This window comes from Rhipicephalus microplus, chromosome X (assembly GCF_043290135.1).
Source record: "Rhipicephalus microplus isolate Deutch F79 chromosome X, USDA_Rmic, whole genome shotgun sequence".
Lineage (NCBI taxonomy): Eukaryota > Metazoa > Arthropoda > Arachnida > Ixodida > Ixodidae > Rhipicephalus > Rhipicephalus microplus.
Window position 1 is genome coordinate 399,605,849 of NC_134710.1, and position 24,353 is coordinate 399,630,201.

Consider the following 24,353-nt stretch of genomic DNA (forward strand, 5'->3'; position numbering starts at 1 on the left):
TTATCTGAAAACTTCATAGATAAAAGCCTTGGCAGCGTTACAGGCATTTAAAACAATATGTGCCCCCCCCCCCCCACCTTTTTGCGATTCACTTAAACCGGAGGGATGAACTGAAGTTTTCCAATCGACGGGGGCAGTTTAGTGAAAGAAACAGATGCCACGCGTCAAACGAGAAACTACGAAGCGTGAAGTTAGAAATGCGCAATGTATCGACGTTTTCTGTGCTCATACAATATATGACGCATGATCGCATGTCCACGCCTTTCTTGTTGCGAAAAGCCAAGGTTCCGTAACTACGCGTAGACCATATATTACGTGCGTGCTGGTCGTGTGTTTAACTTTGCTGTCGACAAACACGCCTACATGACTCGTAACCTTGCAACACTTTCATCCGCGTCCAAGCTCCAAGAGGGAGGGGTGATTCTTCGCGCCGCTTCTTACGCGCCTAGCTCGCGTGTTACACTTGGAGAGATGTTTCGTCATACACCCCTACCTCTATTTCTTAGTGTCGTTCCTCCAAACTCTCTCTTTTAACCCCCCTGTTTCATGAAAGGCATGCCAAGAAGTACACACGAAGAGCACACTATCGTACCTGCTGTGGGGGGAGGCACTCATACATTATATGGGCAAAATTTAACCGAAGGAAACCTTATATACATCAGTCTGTTTTCAGTCTTCGAGAAGGTTTGCAACATCTGAACGAGTTGAAGCACGTCTCGAAAAGTGTGCGTGGGCCCCTTGCAAGCAAGACAAGCGAGCGCGAGAGTTCTGATATTTCGCAGTTCAGGAAGTGGTCGTGATGTGACGCTACATGATGGGCAGTCCTGCTTGCGTCACACGGGCTTCCGAGTGCTTTCCCACGGAGATGCGTTGACGTGTTTGCAAACCCAATACCATACGTCTGTCAGATTAGATCCTTCGTGCGGCTTCTTTGTGGTTCGAAGAAATGCCGCCACCGCATTTCAGTGTTTTTAAAGTCAGCGCTTGCAGTACCGTCGCAGTGATGCGTCCCCATTGGTTTCCTGCATAACGCCATGAACGGCGACACGCTATCACAAAACACTGTATCCATTACAGAGCTGGCGTGACCGCCAACATTGTGATAAAGAGGAACGCAAGACGCCGCCCCGCGGATCTGTACATAACTGAAAAAAGTGACTTCATGTGATTGTCGTCGCGAGGCACAATATATGTATTGAGTTCTTTCCCCCCATTACCGCAAAGCGCAAGCGAAGGCTAGGCGATGGGCGAGAACAGGAAAGGGCTCGAGCAGATAGTGGTGAACAGCTGGATCGGGCGCATCTCTCTGGCATTGAAAAAACGGAGGAGGCTACGGCGGCTTCATTTTCGATGGAGGCGAAAATGCTGTAGGCCTGTGTGCTCAGATATGGGTGCACGTTAAAGAACCTCAGGTGATCGAAATTTCCGGAGCCCTCCACTGTGGTGTCTCTCATGCTCACATGGCAGTTTTGGGATGTTAAACTCCACATAATAATCAAATCAAGAACAAAGGAGGTGCTGGTTCAACGAAGGACTCTGGTTTAACAACAGTCTCTTCTTTTGAAACAGTACCGAGATATACTGGTCGCTCGATAGACAAAGTATACATGCTGAATGCCGTAACATGTGAATAGGGTTTTGGTTGACCACGAGAAGGATATGCATGCTGCTGCTGCTACCGCTTGTATGTGCAGCGGCCTCGTTTAGATAACCGTAATTGGTAAATGGCTGTCTGGGACAGAAAACGATCGAATATCTTTAATAGAAATCTATAATTCGCAGAATAAATTTGTACACCATAAAGTGAAGAAAAAACACATAAAACAGTACAGACGCAGAAACTAAAAAAAGAAAGAATTTCTCCTCTATATGAAATCCAAAATGCGGTGTGACAAACACACACACACACACACACACACACACACACACACACACACACACACACACACACACACACACACACACACATATATATATATATATATATATATATATATATATATATATATATATATATAGAGAGAGAGAGAGAGAGAGAGAGAGAGACTTCCAACCAGAAATTTCTTGCCTTCTTGCCAAATGGTCGTACCGGTTTGCGGCTGTTTACTTCCACCCCTTCCACGAGCCCCGAGCGTTTTTTCTTGGCTCTAGAGCGTTCAGATTTAGTATTATTTTTTCCACCAGAATGACGCACACCCGCGCGTATTATACGTGGAGCGTATTGTTACTGTATACGTATATGGCGTACAGGTGTGCCTGCAGGCGAGCGAAACAACGGTACAGTTTTCTCCATGCGAACCTCTCTTTTGATCTTCAAGTTTAATTTCCATTCCTATTTCGTGTTCCTTTTCGAGCCTGTCATCTTTATTTATAGCTACTGTGTTTGATACTTCCTTCGTCCCCAGATACATTTCACTCTGTATCCACGGGGCTGAGAAATATTGAATAAAATTGTCCGGCGTTTTTAGAAATGGCATAGCCACTCCCCCATGGCACACATTTCAGTTTCATAGTTCCTCAATTTCTTTCAACTCATTTTTATAATTATTCTGCTAAATATTCAGTAGGGATGGCGACGACGATGAAAGAAAGATCGATTCTGTCCAATAAAACAAAAACACATATTTTAATATCATGCCTTGCCGAGATGATACTCTCTTTTTTTTTTTGCTCTCACAGTCTTGAATGGTGTATACAGGAGAGACCCGTTCTTTCAACGCTTCGGTGTAACTTGAGGCCGTATACGTTGATGGGCAATAAAAGGCCCGTTAATGCTCACAGCCCCCTCCAGTTCGCGCTATATTTGCGTTGCGTTATCTGTATATTTTCTTTGCTCAGAAAGAAAAAGAAACAAGCGCAAATAGAAGATGCTATCCAACGAGTGGGCAGCGTCCGATTGTTTTTTATGTTTATATATATATATATATATATATATATATATATATATATATATATATATATATATATATATATATATATAGTGCTGAAAGTAGGTAGGTAGAAACTTTATTTTTCCTTTGTACAGAAAAGGAGCAACGGGACAGAGATGAGGAGAGGTTTCTACACTCGGTAGTCCTCCGCAACCTTCTCTGCTTAACCGAGGATGGCCTCCTGGGCGTCGGGTGCGAAGCTGCGCAAGGCAGCCTCCCACTGCTGCTCATTACTAAACTATATACTTTTCGGAGGGATGGTGGAGGGAGGTGATTGGGTCACCCCAATAGAATATAATTAAGATTTGATTTTCGTGCGGGGCAATATATACAAGAGGGGGACAAGTGAAGGGAAGGGTACATGAAGTGAAGAATTTAGGGAGAGGGAAAGACGCGAGTCTGCAGCGGTCGCCACAGTATTTCGCGCCTTCGCGGGGATTTTGACATTAGCGGAGGTGAGGTTAAATGGCCGAGTCGGTAGTGCTTACAGATGTCGTGAAATGTTGGAAGGCGATCCCATGCAGCAAACGCCATTGTCGGAGCGGAGCTTGGCTCTTGCAGCGCCTGTGCCGCAACGTAAATCCTCAGGCGCTAGCGTGAGCCGCCTCGTTACCGTCAAGGCCCGCGTGCACGGGAGTCCATATTAGAGAGTTTTAGTGCTGGGTACCCAAGCTCTTGGGGCACTGCGGGCTTGGGGGCGCGTGGCGTTGCATACCCAACCCATACCCAACTGAAATACCTTATAGCAGTGCGCACGCAAATGCGAGTCGCACGAAGGTCACACGCACTCGCAGCGCCATTAGTGTCTTGTCGCGTAAGTATTGTTTGATTATTTTTACGATTTAAAATGTTAAACAAACATACATAGCGACGTGAAATAAGCTACTTTCACCATTCTCTAAAATAATATGACAATTATCAACACGAAACAAAAAAAAAAGCTTTTAATATGTGCCACACTTGCGACTGCAGCCGGCACCGTCGATGCCAAGCAATCCAGACGGTGGATAATAGTCCGACAAGTGCGAAAACACAGCAACGGTGTAACGCGTAACTCTGTTTAACCTTTAGCCTGTATGTATACTTCTTTACGTTATCGTGTTACCGGATACCGCTTTGCGTTCATGGTCTTACCGGAACGTGCGTCTTCCAACGCTTTGAGCTACTCATACGTAAACGTTTACGTACTTACGTAAACATGTATGCCTTTACGTTTTCCCAAACCATAAATGGTGATTCTAAGTGCATTTAAACTACATTTCTCTTACATAGGATTCAATCACCGTTGTGGCAAAATCACGAGACTTTTTTATCATCTACAGTATCCTGGTATATGCAAAAAAGTGAAATATACAAGGTTACTGTAACTATAGTGTCGACATCATGTGACGCTTCCTGCAACGACAGTCATGAATATGTTGGCTTACACGTAATGTTTTTGAGGTGAAAATGGCTAAAAAGGTAACTCATTTGTAATAAAGGCGCTGCGCGGTTTTTGCACCAGACGTACAATGCACAATGTTTCTAAAATAACAATGTTGTGATTGTCTGGTTCATTCTGGTCGCGCTAGATGGCGCCACCTATTCAGCTGGTCAGGGGCTGGCATATTTTCGGTTTATATGTTCCAGGTCATTCTAGCTTTGGTAATCTGGCTGAAACAATGTAATCGCTATTGGTGCTCGCAATTTCGCTCATTTTAAGTCGACGACTTCGCAGGAACTCACAATTACCGTGAGTTCCTGCGAAGGTGGACCTTACAAGGCGGCTGATCCATGCTATCCAAGATTTCGCGCCTTTGTGCCATGATATTTGTATAGTGGCTAGCCACTACAATATTTGCGCTTAAAACTTAAAAGTCAAAGTCATGACTCTGCCCAGCCTCGGCTGTGCTCGCCATGAAGGTAACATGATGCGCCAGCATGTGGGCCGGGGCAGCTTATCTCCGCTAGGAGGCCAGTGGTTAGCAGCGTTGTCTATGGCCACACGGACGCACGGCCCCATCGCCCCAGCAATGTTGCGACGCATCTGTTTGGGGTTCTGCGCATGCGCAATACCGCCGCCCCCAACGTCCTGGGTACGCAAGCTGCTTGGGTGCCCAGCACTAAAACTCCCTAATTAAGCAGTGTCGTGTTGGGGGAGATGGGCCAGGATGTGGGATAGGGCTGTTTTGGACACCCTACTCGTTCCGAAGTAGTAGATTGCAGTTATTGAGTCACGAATAATAAATGAATAATTTGGAACTGTAAGGGCGAGAGCAATGGCTGCTTCCTTCGCCTCCTCAGAAAAGGAAATAGAAATAGAAGCGGCAGCCTTATGAATTCATAACTCAGAAAAGGACGGGTACTGTATTCGGCAGCATCCACGTAGAGCACTTTTTTAGTAGTAGAAAACTGTTTTTCAAGAGTTCTCGCACGCTGTCGTCGACGTTGCTCGTGGTGCACAGGGTGCATATTTTTAGGGAGCGGCGTAATGTGTAGATTCGTGTGTATTTCACGTGGAATGGTGTGTTTGGTGTAAGTGGTTGGAGTTGGCCTGATACTGAAGGTATAAGTATTCCGGTCTATGAGTTGGAAAACGGGCATATTGTGAAGTTAAGTGTGCTTCAATAAGTCAGGTTAAGGTGTTGAATGTGCCTGTCTCCAGGAGCCGTGCGGTGGACGTTCGAATGGCGTCTCCGAGAGCGAATTTGTCGATTTCGCGTAACAAGGTGTCTACGTCATTTTTTTCCCTTCTAAGAAAAGACAGATAAAGTGGAGAGTAAGCCACTTTATTGAGAACGAAGGCTTGGATGAGGCGGAAGAGCTCTGCCTCGCGTAGCTCGCCATGCCTATTAGATATCCTGCCTATGAAGCGTAGAGTGTGGTCCACAGTTGTCTGAATGGATATAATGGTGTGTGTGTGTTTTGTAGATTTCGTTGAACGTGTAGTCCAAGCACCCTCATTCTGTCAACTTTAGGTACAGGTGTATTGTTCAGTGTTATTTGTATATCAGCGATGTGCTTTTCAGAGCCCCGATGGGCAGGGAGGAGGAGCAGTTCGGATTTAGGGGGTGAACAGGTAAGATTCATGTTACTCACATAAACCACCACACCCTGTCAGCAGCAGTCAACAGAGTCTCCTGAATGTGACCGTCAGAGCTGCCTGTCATCCAGAGGGTATATCATCTGTATAAAGTGAAAATTTGAGATCTGGTATGGATCTCAGCGTTCTAGTCAGCGGCATCATGGCGATATTCAAAAGGAAGGGGGATAACACTGATGCTTGAGGTGTGCTGAACCTCCCCAAGGAGTAAGAGCAAGTCTGTTCAAACCCAATGTGAATAGTGGCCGCACGGTTCGAAATGAACGTAGATCATGTAATTATGTATTTTTCTACCAACGCCTATAGCGCTCAGTTCACACAGTATGATGGTGTGGCTGATGTTTTTGAAAGTCCCATGGAGATCAAGACTGAGAATTGTTTGAGTATCGAGGCTAGAGCTAGGGATATTGATGTCATGCTTCAGTCGAAGCGTGAATCTTGGCTGCACAGGGATTTACGAAAGCCTACAATTTCGTGAGGGTGTAAGTTGTGTTCTTCAATGAACTTGTTGAGGCGGTTGAAAATGGCGTGTTGAAGTGCCTTTCTGATGCATGAAGATAGGGAAACAGGGCTAGGTTGGCTGTGTTTATGGGCTTACCAGGTTTTGGTATGAAAATAACTTTGGCGTCCTTCCACGCAGCCAGCAAGGTAGAAGTGTCAACGCAGTGCTTAAAACATTTATTTCTGTGAATTCACGCGCGTCCTTATAAAAGTATGACAGCGCATACTAGTACACAACAAAAAGAACAAATGCAATAATGCAGCGAACATGGCCCATTTATGAATTCTTTGTTATTTGGGGGCAGCAGTGATGAAAGTAGGAACTTTTTTGCGATGACTCTTTAGTATGGGCAAATAGTGGAAAGTTTCCCGTAATACGCCTGTTAGTGTCTTCATTGCTTCGACACTCAAATTGAGTAGTCCTTTTTTGAGACATTTTAACAATTTTTAAATATAAAAGTGTTGCGAGCTTTAAGAGCCCAAAAACAGGTTTTTTCTTTATTGTTTTTCATTGAGATGCGCCGTATACACGAAGGAAAAAAAGAATTTTCCTTGTTTCTTTTTTTTTCTGACTCCTGACTTGCGAAGTATGGGACTGTTCTTAGGAAGACACGTTAACTGTCTTTAGAGATCGTATACTTCCTTCCGAGAGTCGTTGGACCCAAAAGAGAGTTAACGTGTACTCTTTAAAAAGAGTCATATACGTGTCAAGGCAGCGCTCACGAAAAGAGTAGCGTGTAGTAATTTTTGTTTATTAATTTATTTATTTTCATGGTTCTTAGGTTCGAGTGCACAAGGCCATGCTAGCGATTAGTTTTCACTGGGCCAGGTTTTTTAATGCGTAGCTAATTTTCAGAACACAAATGGTGCTTCATTCATTGCCAAGTTATCAAATAGTTCACGAGTACCTACATACTTCGTGTTGTACATATTTCATGTGCGTGCCTAAGTGTGACATTGAAGAGATGATGTGACAACTAATGTTACATCCTGAGCGCGAGTTACATTCTCTATGCTATAGAGCGCGTGACAGTGCTTCTGGAGCCAGACTTCTCCGACAAACTGCAAGTCTGTTTAAGGGTAACACTCTTTTGCATTTATCATTGCTTGCTATTGCAATCATAGATCAGGCATCTGTATGCTTTTTTTCAATTAGTACACTTAAAACCTTTCAGACTCACATTGCCGTATTTGTTGCCATTCTTAAGGAGGAAGTGGGGAGGGGCAAGGGTTTGTCGCAGTGGCGCCCTTCTCCCTATTATGTCAATGTATAGGTCTGACTATGTCCCCTTTCCTTCTCGCTTCTTTGCCCCCCCCCCCCCACCCCAACTCACGACCACTACGTAAGCGCCAGTTGCAGTCACCTTGGCCGTTCTTAACACGAGGTAGCAGCAAAGTTAATTTTGATTGAAAACGCGTGCGATATAGATCTGAGGGGAGGAGGGGGGGTGTAAAAAGACAGTGCCTGTAATAACTCACGTTTTTGTGCCAGCATATTCTGATGGAGAAAACAGTTCTCGTATATAAGCAAGGACCTGCACACGCACCGCACCGGCCAGTGGCTTCTTCGGTGCTGCTGAATGATACAACAATTAAGAAACTGCTCCCAGATTCTCGTTGTTTCCGACCCGACCCGCGAAATTACTTGTAAACTGCGTGGTGGCCTTCTACAGGCTGTTTCTTTACCAATTGGAAAAAAGAAAACAAAACAGAAAGCTGAATATATTGACGCCGCTTTTCGATAGAGCGCGGCAGACTAAATATTGATGGGCACTTTGTTGAAGAAGACAAATATATTTTCACTTGTTTAGCTCTTGGGACCCTCGTAACAGTCCTCAACAGCGGAAACTTTCGTTGTGCTTTGTTTTGTTGTAATTTTGAACAACGGGAAACTAGGTAATCTATCGTGGTCTTGTATTTAGGGCACAGTTGAATGAACACTTTACTGGCCGCTGTTGGGGTTTAGCAGTTATGATTTGCCGCTGCTGTAACTGCAATTCTAAGTGCACGTGTTCGAGACACGGTTAACGGCGGCCGTATTACAAACTGGCTTGTACGCAAAACAATCACTAATATTAATAATATAGAAAGAAACAAAAAAGAAAGAGAGAGAAAAAATATAAGAACTTTCGTTCTATAAAAATTGGGACGTTCGAAGCTCGTCTTGCGCTTGCCTGATCAACTATTATTATTTTTTTATTTATTTCTTTGTTCTTTTCTTTTTTTGAGATAGCGCAATGCTCTCTCCTAACCTTTTCTTTCCTCGAAGTCGAGAATTGGAGCTGCACCCACGTGCTTAGCATCGCAACACTTAGGTGGCTACAGGCTACAACCTCGATGGGCGGGAATCAGTAAAAGACAAGAATGGAATGTTGCAACGTGGAATAACACGCAAATGTGGTAAAAATCTGAGTCTCCTACGTCGGAAGAAACAGCTGAACGCCGACAAGCGAACGATCGAGAGAGCATCAATTATTGGAAAAGTGTCGCGCCCAAAGGCACACGTGACCGACGCACCTTTCGGCGTCTTATTTGGGTACACTCGCCGGGTGCGGCGGACTTTTTTCACACGATATGCCGCAACCGAAACATGAAACTTATATAGAAGCTTGGCTTTGAAAATGCCCGCGAACTAGGCTCTATCGGTCGGCAAAAAATATGTGATCACTGAGGCTCACTCATGAAATATATATTGCCCTTGGGACTGACTCTGACTGCCACCCATTGAATTTTCCTCAACCAGACTCCGCTAAATTGTTCCTTCAACCGCACAAATCACCAAAATATTAATCATCTGGAATCACTCAGACTCACGGCTCGATCTGAGTCATTCGGCTCTTAAGTGTGTTTGCCGGCGATTGCTATATATAGGCTCACGTTAAATGACAACCCAGGTGGTCGAAGTTAATGCTGAGGCGCCCACCACGTTGCACACTCATATCGTATAATTGGAGCACGTTACACCCCGGGATTTCTTTTTCTCTTTTAAACTTGTGAATGGTAAGAAATTGAAAAAATTGCAAGGACATGGTTACTGTTTCACGTAGTACGCTCTGTACGTGTCCGGAAGGCAGCGTCACGGAATCTCGCGCCCATTAAAAAAAAAAAAAAAGCCACGACTCGAGAGCGACGCCTCCGCATGGCTCGCTGTTTTTTGCCCGAGACGCCCGGTAAAAGCTCTTCACGAGGCCACTTGAGATGCGCGCGTGTATATAAATGAAAGATGAATGATAGGCTTCCCCTCGCTTTCTATACGCCCGGGGCGGGTTTTCAAAAGGCGCTTCTGCAGGCGTCGTGTAAGAAGCGCGACAATGGACCCCACGAGGAGATGGACGTTTAAGAGACCGGCCAAGGAAATCGGCAGGAAAATGAGAAGGCCGCCTCCCAAAAGCCGCGACTGCAGAAGAGCCACTCGGCCCCTTCACCGCTGATACACGCGGGCGCACACATCGCGTCCGGTCATCCATTCTGTGACTCTAGGCTGGACGGATTTCTCGAGAGCGTTTATGCGCGTAGACGGGGAGCACTATCTTTCTCGAAAGTGAAGCATCGGAACACGTTCACTCTCCCCGCAATATAGAATACAACAGCCGTGGCAGGACAACATATTGAAGGAGATCCTGCCAAACAGATGAAAAATCTCTACCGCCACGTGGCATAAATCAAGCCGGCATGCTTTTTTTTTATATTGCCCGCATTCTCAGCAGGCACGACCGGAAGAACTTCGTGCGATGTGACAGCACAAAAAATAAATAGAAAAACCGGGTTAAGAGGAAGAGAAAGCGGAGGCGTTACAGCTTTTGTTCGTCCTGCGATAAATACTAAGTTATAGCCTTTTTTTCTAAATAAACGCGAGAAAAAAAACTGACCAAGTCGTGCACGTATAATATATTACACATGCAAGGAGGTCGAATTTGCTGTAGCAGCTTTGTCACTTTCAGTGCGCTTGAGCTTTTTTTTTTTCAGGTAACGGTTGTCGACTAGGCCGATTTAGCATACTGAATTGGCGAAGTCGACACTCGCGTGCCTCGGTGTGTATAACGCAGTCGCTGACGTAGCCAGAGGTAGGTATGAGCGCGCACTCTTTGGCGTTCCAGCGCGCGTGCGTTTCGAGATAGAGCCCACTGATGTTTTAAATGCTGTTTCGGAAGGAGCAAAAAATCTTTCGTTTTGTCAGAGGTGACGGTGTGTAGCGAACGTGCGAAGCTAGCGACGATATATATGCTCAAAAGGTGCCGCGGGAAAGAACGTGCCCGTGTCCATAGTTTTATCCGCAGCTTCTGCGGCGTAGACTGACACATCTACATCCCTATTCAAGGGCCACGTACCGCATTGCGAAAGAAGAAGAGCGCGAAAGGAAGACGACCGGACATGCTTAAAATAGACCACGCGTGCAGGTTCACTTCTCATTCGAAAATGTGCGCTCCTTCTGTTCTATCTCGCTATTTCTTGCACGTACGCGAATGCTTTGGATAACTTATTGCCCACGCAGAATGCCGTTTCAATTCCACAGCAAGAACAACAGACATCCGCGCCCCTGTCACTCTCGATTTCCTCTTCTTTACTTCCTACGTCTACAACGCGCGTGTGCGATGCACACCCAGCCGAGTATCATCAGCACGTTCGCACACAAGGTGCTTTGTTTTCTGATGTTTCGTTTTCTTTCATCATCAACTTCCGTCACTCAGTCTTGACACGTTTTATCCAACCTTATCTACCGGTGAAAGCGTTTTTTCCTCCCCCTCCCCAGTGCAAGGTTTTGCAGTTCGTACGCCAGCGAAAGTGATTTGTTAATGTTGAAACAAGATGTTGCGCAGCAGCTATATATATATATATATATATATATATATATATATATATATATATATATATATATATATATATATATACGTTGGCCGGCCTTGTACCGTTCCATCTCGTCTTTTCCTTTTCGATCTCGTCATGCATCCAACACGCGTTGCACGAGCACGCAAACAAGAAAATACGCGAGCGTAGCGCACGTAGCTTTCACTACGTTTTCTCAACCTTGCGAATGAAAAAGTGTTTCATCCGTGCAATACCGACCACTCTATGCCACCTTACACATCGTCCCTCTTCTTTCTGTCGCTTCAGTGTCTAGATTGTGTTTTTGTTGACCCCTTCCTTAGCGGCACAACATCAACAAAGAAAAGCACGAGCATCGGGAGGAAACAAAATTGTTTTCTGGCTTGTTACTAAAAAAAAAAAGGAGTGGGAAATGAAGGGAGTGACGGGCGTTGGGAGGAAGCGCTATTTTGCAAAGCAGCTGGTCCGTTAAAGTAAAGTGGAAAGAAAGAAAGAAAGAAAGAAAGAGAAAAAGAAAGGAAGAATAAGAAAGAGTGAAAGAAAGTCATAGAAACAGTAAGAGAAGCAGGATCCTATATTGTGCAGAGACAAACCCGTCGACAATCAATGGAGTCAGACCTGAGCGAGACAGGTACGCTCACGAGATGATGAGTAAGCGCAGACCGCTCGATAAAAACTATGGAGGCCAACACAGCCGAAAAGAATTAATAAAATTGTAATAAATTAATAAAATATTAGTGTAAGCTGAGGTGCGGCTTGCTTGTCCGTGCAGCGTAGAATCAGGCTTTTAGGCGCACGAAGCGAACTAAAGGGGGGGGGGGCGAAGTGGGAGCTCATGGCGCAGGATTCGCGAGGGAAAGTGCTGTGGCCATTGCATCATCATTTTGCGGAACAGCGAGGCATGCCGAACGCGCAGCGAGCGTCAGAGGGGAGGAGTAGCTTGAAGAACTTCACAAAGGAAGGTAGGAACGTGCGGGAGCTCTGCGGGGCTTGATCCTGAGGGAGAAAATAATACAAAAAAGTCACAGCTTTGCCACAAACGCGACGTAATGAACGCGATAGCCACAAATTGGAAGCTCACGCGCAGAATGACAAGCAGATTGAGACGTTCCCCGTGTTCCTCACACACAAATGACGCAGGAAACGTACTCACAGGTATAGATGAACGCGAATAAGCGTCTCAGTTGTTACTTCGCTGTGTCTAAAAAGCACGCTTTTTTTCGCAAACACAGACAGTGAAACAATTGCAGGGACTTTTGTGCGCCTGGTAACTACAACACGGTTCCGGTGAAAACCCAAGGCGCACGATTGTCCCCACCACGACATAAACAAGCGCCCGCGTGTGCGTCTACCCTTCCCCTCTCCGCAAGGCAAAGTATGCGTGGGAGGTCAGAGCGCGCGCCACCGCATCGTGACGAGGCGGCGATGCCCGCTCAATGCGCCATCTCGCTGCTGATACTGAAAACACGCTGGTTCCTCCTCGAGATGCCCATCACCAGCAGTAAATGGTAGATATAACTAGAGCTTGCCGTTTGAACTTTGATAGGGTACTTCTTCGTGGCTCAGTGGCTAACGCCTCGCACTCACAAATCAGAGGTACTACGTATTATTCTGCGTGCCAGAGTCTGCATAACTTTTTTTCTTGCGTTTATTTTTATACAGATAAGTATACATATAGGGTGAATGACGGGGCCGCCGGCGCAAAATCCAGCGATATTGTCAATATCATTGATAGAGCTACATATAAAGTTAAGAGATGACACTCACATAGGCCCCTGCAGCTGATTTAGGTTCGAAGCGCTCCAAATGGTCGTTGGGAACCTTCTCAACCTCAGAGACGGGAGATCACAGAAAAGGATGCCTGGAATGCCATTTTGTAGTGACTAGGAATATTATGCAGCGTCCGAGGCCACTTCAATGTACGTGTTCGTCTCTGAGGCCGTACTTAAGTTTTTTTTTAACGCATCGTTCGCATGCATCGATGAGCTTCGTGTAAGCTGCATCGAAAAAAGCAACAAGCACACGATGCCAATGTGTGTCTATGCACACATTCTAATTGAAATATGAGAATCATCGGAGAAGCGAAAACTTTATTTTCAAGTGATATTCTTGTAATCACATGCCCCTTTTGTTAATGTTTGATAAACGCAGGTAAAAAAAGAGAGTTGCATTGCACTGTGAGAGGCGGAAATACAGCTGCCATATCATGATTATCAATTACACACAAGAAATAAACATACAGGCAACAATATAAGAAGAACCGTAGCAGAGTGAAACTGCAATAAACGCACACAACTACACATAAAGTGCACAACGCGACGCGGTAGTACCTCAGCGCTTGACTCTGGCATGAACCGAAAAAAGAAAACAAAAATGTTGGCTACGTTTTCATATCTGCCTTCGCACTAATTTTCTCCTACAAACATTGCATCGCTCTTTCGCGAAAAACAGTCACAAGCAGTTGCCGCAGCAAAAACAGAGAAATTTGGGGTGTCATGCAAGCCGCTTAATGAGGCAGGAGTGTTTACTCAAAGATTACGTCTTAGCTTTAGCTAACAAACATTTTTCTAGATTTGGAACTTCTCAATTGTTGCGCTAGTCAGTGCTTTAGGCAATTCGTGAACGCTACAGTTAAAAATACAAAGCATAAGTGCACTCTTCACAAAATATCACTCACGCAGAGAATTCGATTACATGTATAGCGGCGCAAAAAAAAAAAAACCTAACAACATGAGCGGCGACTAAATTTCTCCAGCCAGAAAAATATTTTTTTCGCAAACGTGCCGCAAAACATTCTAAACAGTTTTCCTTCGTGTGAAGCAATCCACGAAAGAAAGTGGTAGGCGAAGGGAAGAGCAGGAAAAAGATACCTGTGCCGAAAAGCACAATGCCAAAAATGCTAGGTTAAGGTTTGAATGACCAATGCAATGCGTACCTAAACTTAACAAATTATTGGTGGCGTTCGTACCTAGCAGCAGCCAAGCTGAGAGACAGACAAAACAAACGAAGACCATGATGCATGCCAGGCACGTTATCGCGTCTCCCTGCTGCTGTCCTTACTTCTTCATTGCCCTAAATGTTCATTGAAATGGAGCGTGACAGCGTCACCGTCGCGTCAATGCCATGTCCAATTTTTTGCATTCGATTCATGCCAAATCCTGCCAAACGATCTCAAACCATACAATCGCAGTCGCAAAGACACGTAGACGTATAATGCACTATATAGCAAAGGTACTGTAGTAGATAACTAGGACACGCGTTTTCTTGAAAGCAGTGAGTGGCTCTCGGGCAGTGTCACTGGCTTTGGAGGAAAATGAGGGGAACGCATTGCACTGAAAGACAAAAAATTACTCGCACACACACACACACACACACACACACACACACTCACACACACACACACACACACACACACACACACACACATATATATATATATATATATATATATATATATATATATATATATATATATATATATATATATATATATATATATATATATATATATATATATATATATATATATATATATATATATATATATATATATATATATATACAGTCAGGGGCTACACCAAACCCCTTCCACCTTCCCCCAAAAAGAGAAAATTCCCATGGTATATGCTCCAAAGCAATCGAGTACCACTTCTGCTTGCTGAGGCCCAACTTTGTGCAAAGGGGTTCCCCGTCCGAAAAAAAAAATTGGTGAAAGGTATTCTGAAGGCGCTGCGTTAGAGTGCCTCGAGCGTTTAACGGAGGCGAACAAGTGCATCTAGGAACATTAGGCACGAGCGCCATCTGTCAGTTATCTTCGAAAACGAAGGCATGCGCGACTGTGGAGAAAGATGCGCGCCACTCACGGAGGTGATAAGATGTAGAATGGAAAGCGACGGGTAGGTGCCACCACCGTGCCGTCTTAGAAAAGCGTTGGAAACACCACCTTGAGCATCGTGTTGCACTGTCAGCGCAGCGCGTTAAACGCTTCAGTCCTTAGAGTGTTTTGTGTGTGTCCTCTTCTAGTATAAAGACATACACACAAAACATAGACATGTTATGGCGCCAAGTGACAATCACACAACTGTGAACGCTAAACCTTGAGCAATATTGGTGGGCGCGGCGGATGGGGTTGGCCGTTCGGTGCCGTTTGAGGTATCGTTAGGGCGGACAACCGACAAATGTACAGACAGACATACAGACAGACCAAAATTTTTCCGTTGAAGGTCCCCAAGAAAGAACATCGTCTTTAAAAGAGGTGACGTGAAAGCGGCTGTGGGCTGCGTGCTAGAGTGCGGCGGAGCAATCCAACCACGTACGTCACAGGGACGCCTCCGCGTGGTGGCGCCACGGTAGGTCCTCGAGGCCTATACTGAAAACTTCGCGGCTTGATTATACCCATAGCGGAGCGAAGCCGCGCGCGGAGCTTCCTCTTCGGTGGACTGGACGCTCAATCTATACGTCCCGGAAGTGGGCAATCTGATTTTATTCTTCAATTTTGTGGGTCACGGCCGAAGCGTGTGGCGGGAACTTGAGAAGCGACGATGACCAAACAGCCAAACCTCCGAACAAATGGGAAGGAAACGAAGAAAGGGTTAGGGCGCGTTTGGTGCATGCAGACACGAGAAAGACCACTGCTATAGTGGTATCACGGCCACCGTGGACGCAGAACTGGGAAAGGAATGGAGGGTTCAATGATATATAATAAGAGGGCCGGCTGTGCTGTTCGCCAGGGTTCGATAACGAACGGCGTTGCACGTCGTCTGGGCCAGGCACGTTTGTCACGTACGCGTGCCTTTTTCACTCTGCGCAAGCCTCTTTCCCGTTTCTCTCTAGCCCGTTATTTGGGTCGTCAAAATGATGACAGTGACCACGCACAGAAACGGAAGCTTGATCGCGATGGCTTAGCGAGACGCGTTCAATGCGCGTGGCTCCTCTCGCCGTAGCCGGTTTAGAATAACGTGCGCAGGTTTTTGCGCTCGCTGGTTGTTCGTACGCAGGTTTTTACATTCTTCATTTCCATAATTTAACATGGGTGCCCAAGAGTATAGCTTATGATGCATGTGCACTGGTGACTAATACTAAATTTTATCTTTAAGTCACTCTTGTAGTCACTCATGTTTGAGTCGCTCTTGTAAGGTTTGGTCCTGGGGCCTCTTTTATTCTTTATCTGTATTAATGACCTTACTTCAGTGGTTACCTGTAATGTACACTTGTTTGCCGATGATTGCGTTATTTTTGGAGAAATAACTTCACCTCATGATATATCTACTCTTCAATCCGATCTAAATAACGTTTGCAATTGGTGTCATCTGTGGCGAATGGAGCTTAACATTATTAAGAAGTGTGAATTTATGAGAATATCTAGATCGAACGGTAACCTGCCCGTATACCATATGAGCAACATTTCATTAGAAACTACGAATGCATATAAATACTTGGGTGTGCATACAACATCATACTTAACATGGAATACACATATCAAATACATAACTAATCAAGCCAATCGTTTGTTGGGTTATTTGCGCCGTAACTTTTCTCGTGCTCCATCCTCATTAAAGTTACTACTTTATAAAACATTGATAAGACAAAAACTAGAGTTCGCTTCAGTTATATGGGACCCTTATCACAACAGCCTTATTCGATCCACTGAACTAATTCAAAATAACTTTTGTCCATTTATTCTATGGGACTACAACCAAACATCCAGCGCATCTTTAATGAAATCACATCAGCATCGCGAATCACTAGCTTCACGACGTAAGGTCTCTCGCTTATCATTTATTCATATGTTGTCGGCTACATTACATCCTGAATTCATGTCACGACCATATTACTAATCTCGATTGATTGATTGATATCTGAGGTTTAACGTCCCAAAGCCACCATATGATTGTGAGAGACGCCGTATAGTGGGGGGCTCCAGAAATTTCGACCACTTTGGGTTCTTTAACGTGCACCCAAATCTGAGTACATGGGCCTACAACATTTCTGCCTCCATCGGAAATGCAGCCGCCGCAGCCAGGATTCGATCTCCCGTGACCTGCGGGTCAGCAGCCGCATATTACTTATCTCACCGCATTGATCATCAACACAAAGTTAGAATTTGTGCGTGTAACACCACACGTTTTTTAATATCATTTATACCTTGTACATCACATGACTGGAATGACCTCCCGGCTGATAGTGTCAGTATTAGTAACAATGGGAACTTTCGAAAGGACTACATCGCATTGTACAGTAATAAGCGGTTATGTGAACTAACGTCACCTCAATAATTTTTTTGGTATACTATTAATGCTGCACCTGTCAATCTCATCATCTCATTTCAACTTAACCTGCAGTTTTTCATACAACACTGTATTTCACCTACCCAACTTGTACTGTATAAGCAACAAAATTCACGCATTTGTAAATTATGTTCTTCTTGCGTGCAATGTTCGCCATACTAACCTAACATTGTATGACTAGTGAACATTGTGCTAATTATAAATTGTGTTCTTTAGTTAGTACTGCTGTCTCTTTTTTTCTCTTGTATTCCACTCCTCTCTGTAATGCCGAAAGGCCTTGAGGGTACAATAAATAAATAAATGAATATATATATGTAACGCAAAGGCGTAACGTAATACCGGGTAGCGTGTTCCGTAGCTGCAGCCACGCCTAGTGGTGCCATCTCTGAAGGATGAAAACAACTAAAGAATATGTAATCTATAACCTCTTATCAGATGAGCTAGTCGTTTAGCCTACAGCACCGATTATTTCAGAATGTATCTCAAACACTATGCCGAAATGACGCACCTACATTACTGTCGAAGCTTTAGGACAAATATACAGCAAATAAAAGCACATTTTCGGAGTTACAGGGAGATGCCGTGAGCGCGACGGCCACTTGATAAATTCGAGGAGGACGGCAATCACTCTCGGCGGTGTTCACACCAGGCATTCGAGTACACCCGAAGCATTTTGTGTATAGCGGTGTGCGGGACATACTAAAAACCTGTATTGCGTTAGCGATTGTCGCCACTGCGCATGAGTCATATGCTATCCGCTTGGGTACTCACTTTAAGTGTCGGAAGCAGCGTATCGTATCCAACGAACGCCATCTTTGCGTAGCCTATTGATAGCTTGCACGTGGCGTCATGAAAGCACAACATGGCTCCAGGATTGCGGCTTAGATTACGTGTAGGCAGTGTAATCACACGGCCATTGACCTGCGTCAGTGTGATAACGTAGTTGTTGGAAGGTACGTTTTTGGGCATCTCTCTGTGAATAACGAAGAAACCAACATGAGATTTGCCGATAATGCTAACTTTTACGTCACAACGTTGGCCCAGTACCGTGTTGTTGCTGCAACGTGACTGTTTCTGTGACGTCAGTGCAAGCCCTTTTTTTGTAAGACTGCGTAATGTCATTTATTTGGTAGGTGTATTGATACTTGTGCAATAGTATACATAACCTGGCATGCAAGTTGAACATACCTCGGGAGAATACTGTAGTTGAGCGTGGGCTGTAATTGAGTTACCATTGTGACGATATAAATAGGCGTGCAGGTTGAGCGGGGTTCGCAATCGCAGGCGTTGTATAGAATGAAATGACGAGTAGACTTGCGTAAAGGGAAGACAAGCGTAAAGGAAGTAAAGGTAGGTGTGTCAATGAGCCACACGTTGATTTTCTACCCTCCTTAGGGCAAAGGGGAGATGCAGTTACGGGAACAAACAAAAGAAGAAGCAAGGAAAAGGGCAATTTCTAGTGGAATTTTCCTAGCACACTTACACGTGCATGAGCTGCGCTTAAGTGTTCTATGGTGTCTTTTAAAGTTAACGATACATCAGAAATAAACCTTTTGAGGGTCGTTGCTGCCTGTAGCAGTATAAGTGTTGCGCTGCTAAGTATAGCGGGTTGAAGACGTTATTCTCGGCATGGAGGAAGGAAAGAGGTTGGGAAAAACCTCACTCAGCGAGTTAGAAAGAAAGAAGAATGGATTGATGGATGGATGGATTAGGCCAGGCCAATGTTTTTAGTGTCTAAAAGTTGGACCAGGCTATCTCACGCCAAGCTTCGCTTCCCCCCCCCCCCCCCCCACGCCCCATTTTCTCAATTGAGGGAGGTCTCCCAATGTGTTGTCAGACTTCGTGACATTAGTAATAATTTCTCTTATGCACCTACTCCTTTTTTTGTTTTCGCAGGTGAGTCTACTGGCTACTGATCCTCCCCTATGACGGCTTCAATGTCTGGCTACGAAAGGTGACTGATGTTACTCTGAAACTTTCTGTTCTCATGTTCTACGACATGGTTTAGCTTTATTTAAAAGGTGTCCAATAAAGAACAACGTAGTCTGCCCAGGATACTATAATATTGATTACGCTTCCTTTCAGTCGTTCCAGAAGGAGTAGTGCCAAATGGAAGAGCAGTTCAGTGCACTGAAATGCTCTTGCATAGCGCACACGTCAAGCGAATATATCAATATACTCGAAATGAAACCTTGAGGTAATGGACTTGCAGCAATAAAATAGAGTAATGAAGTTATTTTTTCCTGTAATTAATAATGTCAGGAATTACTTTCGGAATCTGGTAGTTCATTAATTTAATAAATAACCTACATCGAATGGTGGAAAAAAGTAACCACTTACTTTCCCGATTGCTTTGTTCAAACTATAGCTTCTCCGCTTCTTTTATGGCACGGAAGTCCGAACTTCATGCACGCAATTTTCAAGCGACAAGGGTCGCTGTCGCGGAGGCCTATGCGTCGCCGTCGCTTATCGCGTCGCGCGCTTCTGGAAAAATGGGAAACACCGCTTCTCACCCGGAACCTAGCGTGTTCATTTCCGGCAACATGGCTGCACCCCTGATTCTCGCTTTAGTTGTAATTTGCTCTGGGTGCCTGTTTTCCGCGCGTACTTCAAGGAATGAAAGGTATCGACCATCTTTACATTCGCAGCTCACACGGAGAGTCAAGCAGTGGCGGTATTTTGTCGTAAATCTTGTTATCGATGGCTTGTTTTGATGTTTCGGTCGTAGCTTGTCACAAATACGTATAGTCGCTTGCTGCAATGTGATATCGTCATGCGAAGTGCGTCGTAGCCATCGTAGCGTACGCTTCTGGGCACCCTGTCGTGGTTAATCCAAAGATTACGGAAAAAGAAGGTCGTAACATGCTTTTTTGGCTTCCTTATGCCACACAACACAGTAATAAATTTGTTATGATGTCATCGACTTACCTTTAAACTTCTTTTCGCAATTTATGGGTATGCATGTGATAGTTTTCATTTTCAGTCTAGTAACAATTACACTTTGTCGCCGTCATGTGGTTGCAGCCGCCGCGACTGAGCAAGTTTGTCGATGTCGCTCGAAAAGGGCGTGGACGCGCTTGGGCCTTAATCAATTGGCTGGAAGAGCACGGTAAAGTAAGAAAAACAAACTAGTCTGAGTTACAATCCTCAAACGGGAGAAGTTGCTCGAAGACCTCTGAGATTTCATTCTATATGTGACGTGAGTGAAGTGTCCATGAGCTGTGCATGTATGATGGACTTTTGTTAAAGTATCTTCATCAAATTTTTACTCATAGGAAAAGTAATGTCATTACTTTCGGCCACCTGCAGTTTGCAATGTTACTGAATTAAATTTAAGAAAAATTCAGAAAATGAATAAAAATATATAACAGTGCAAACTATTTACTTGTTAGGTTGTTAGGTTGTTAGGTTGTAGACCTAATGCTTCCTTACAGGTACATGTAAGCAGTAGCATGGACATTGTTATGAAGCTTACGGACGGCAGCGCCACCTTCGGAACAACAAATACGGACCTTCCATTATACACCGAAACCTGATTTTTCTGATGCGATAGTTCTCTCTGAATTTACCCAATAGGCTGAGACGTCTGGAGAATGAGCCGTTGCTTTTGGTGTCCTGAATTCAGCATGCGCAGGTTCCCTACTTCAATTATTGAGTTTATGATTTACGAGCACCTTTGGCGCTCCTAAAACACAGAAACTTGGATAAGAAGCTTATGGCGAACCTGTTGTGATACAATAGCTGAACATATGCGCTTCATAAACAACCTATTTCAGCGTGCCATCATGTGGATGCAGATGTTAGTACTCTATCCTGTAGGTGCACCTATTAACCGCCTTTGTGCAACAGCCAGCAGAGAGAGAGAGAGAGAGAAACAAAAGGAGCTTAACACTTGATAGATGGCGGTATATACTTTCTAAGCAGTTTTCATCAAGTTAAGACGCGACACAAACGAGATGTGCATACCCTATATCGCATTGACGAACGAAATTATTATATCGGTTTCATTATATATAGATGAAGCATTTGTATGACCCCATTTAGTCATGTTTTTTCGAAACTCATCTCTAAAAAAATTTTTTTAATTTATTTTCTTCACAAGGACTACTGGTTTCCTTCGATTGTACGCTACCTGCATAATCGTGAAGTGGTAAAAATATCTTCAAAGGGTTCCACTATTAAAGGGAACAGCAGAGTGCGTGTCGTCGGCCCCGCACCACCACTGGTCAGCTGTGGCAACTAGTTTCGCACAGGACCAGTGCATAGCGCTGTGGGGGGCGCTCATTCTTCGTCTGCTAGTCGCGGCCGCGCTTCAGCTCATCCTTAAGCGTGGCCGAAGTCACAAAATAATAAAAATGGCCCCTTTCGTTCAAGCTACTAGGAAAATGACAGGAAATATTTGTAATCAGATAAATATAACCCGACACATCAGCCAGATAGCCGTCTTTCGTTCGCCTTCTCTGGCTAAGGTAATCGGCTACTGACCCGCAGGTCGCGGGAAGAAATCCCGGCTGCAGCGGCTGCATTTCCGATGGAGCCGGAAATGTAGTAGGCGCGTGTGCTTGGATTTGGGTGCACGTTAAAGAACACCAGGTGGTCGAAATTTCCGGAACCCTCCACTACGGCGTCTTTCATAATCATATGGTGGTTTTGGCACGTTAAACCCTCATATCAATCAATCAATTAATTAATCAATCGTTCGCCTTCTCAGTAGATAAAGAATCACCCGCTCCCATAAAACTTTCTGGCGGTGACAGTGAAATGAGGGTGTAAACTCTTTGTTCAGCTTAAGCACTGCAGCAGCTCGAGTTTGCATTAGTGCACATAAACTACGAGCTCAACAAGAAAAAATTCTTTAATATAGCTATGCTAGAAAAAGACGTCCGTAAATAAGAAGTCGTGCTTCTTTCAGAACCAAAAATATCATTTTGGTAGTATTTTAGATATTCTAATTCCCTTTCAGTTTTTGCACAGCTTTCCATCTGGCCGCGATCATGCAGCCTGCGGTAAAATTTCAAAGTGATGGCACGGCTGGCTTCGCGACGATCCGGAGCGTGGCCGTGATTCTAGCGGACGGCAAACGAGCGCCACCCACAGTGCTCCTGCTTCTGCGCGAAACTAGTTTCCGCAGCTGGCCGGTGCTGGCGCCGAGCAGACGGAATGCGCTCCTGTGTTCTCTTTAACAGTGAACCTCTCTGCACAGCCTCACCACCAGCTTCGTTTACACTCTAAAAACTGTGGAGGGTATCGCAGGAGTAAAAAGGCCAAGTTACTCTTCAGAGTGTTCTACTCTCCCAAAACATCAGATAGAGTGAAATTCATTTTCACTCTCTATGAAAGGAGAGAGCGAAACAGCTTTCTACTCTTCCTCTTTTTGAGCGAGTGATATGTCCCTTTACTCTTCAGGCATGGGAGAGTAAAACGCGGTGGCAATCTTGCTCTTGATTACTTTTAAATGCGTTGGAACACCACGAGTGATTAGCGCTACTTAATAACCACACATATATGCAGTAAAACGTACTGTATTTGTTTGTTGAGACGTTAAGGATGCTTAGCAAAAACAAGAACGTTTCCAGCGTGCGCCAATGAATTTCAGCGCACTGAAAGGCACATGGAACTCTTAATATCGACGTTGTTAACTTCGGATCTGCGTAGTGAAATAAGCGAATACTATCTCATTCAATCGGTCACAATTGAAGCTCAACGCAAATGGCTATGACTTTCTCCTTATTATAAACATAACGTTTTTCGCTACGACCATCGCACTCGGGCGATGGTGCCGTAAGCCTAACGTACGGTACGGCTAGAGTGAAGCATGGTGACTTTAGTTGTAGAACGCGAACAAGAATGACCGAAAATATGTGCAAGAAGGTAAAATAAAAACTGAATTGTTTAGTGTACACTTCAGATGCGTGATGTTTCGTAGACAGAAATGACTAACCAATTAGCGAGTCAGTGCAAATGACGTTCATACAATAGGTTGAGTTGTCTTCCTTTTTCCACTTTAAAAAACGTGTCGGATACACGTTTTGATCTCACGAAGCACAAAAAAAAAAAACACACTAAAGACGTTAGCTACACTCCGGCTGGTTTGGAGAAGCACGGATACACTCAAATCTATAGACTTGAGCGTCTCCGTCTCCACGCTTCTCTTAACCTGCCGGTCTGCATGCGCGTCTGAACAAAAACAAATGCAGACATATTTTCAACATTACACTTGAGACATAAAAAAATGATAAACAACTGTTCCTCGTTGTCTTTTAGCGTGGTGCAGTGGTTAGTGCGTTGAACTCGCGATCTGCAAAATGTGTGTCTAGAGGCCAAAGGTTCGTATCCCGCTCAATTTTTTTCACACTTTATTATTTTTGTTGTCGTAGTGCTTGTATTTACCCGTCCTTACGATCTGAGCATGAGGAAATCCGTCAAAAAATTAAAAAATTCTGATTTCACCCAAGTTCTGCTATTCTTTTTCGTGGGGTGCACTGCTACTCTCTTCGGTGGGGTCATTCTACTCTGCTTCGGGCAGCGTTATGTTACTCTGTTGAGGGTGAGTGCTTTGACACATTATGGAGCCATCACTGAACTCTGCCTCAACTAGGGGTGATTTACTCTGGAAAAGAGAGTGAAATATGGCACAAGAAAGTACTCTCCCAAAGAGAGTGCCCAGCACTCTTTCAGTTTTTAGAGTGTACTGCAACTCGTGTAATGACAATTCACACTGTACAAGAT

The 24,353-nt window shown here is 44.5% G+C and overlaps 1 protein-coding gene across 1 annotated transcript in view; it reads left to right on the top strand.

Annotated features, from left to right (window-relative positions):
• Positions 1–24,353, top strand: part of tok (tolloid-like protein 1 tolkin) — a 746,482-nt gene that overhangs the window by 188,344 nt on the left and 533,785 nt on the right. The gene's annotated exons all lie outside the window — the stretch shown is intronic.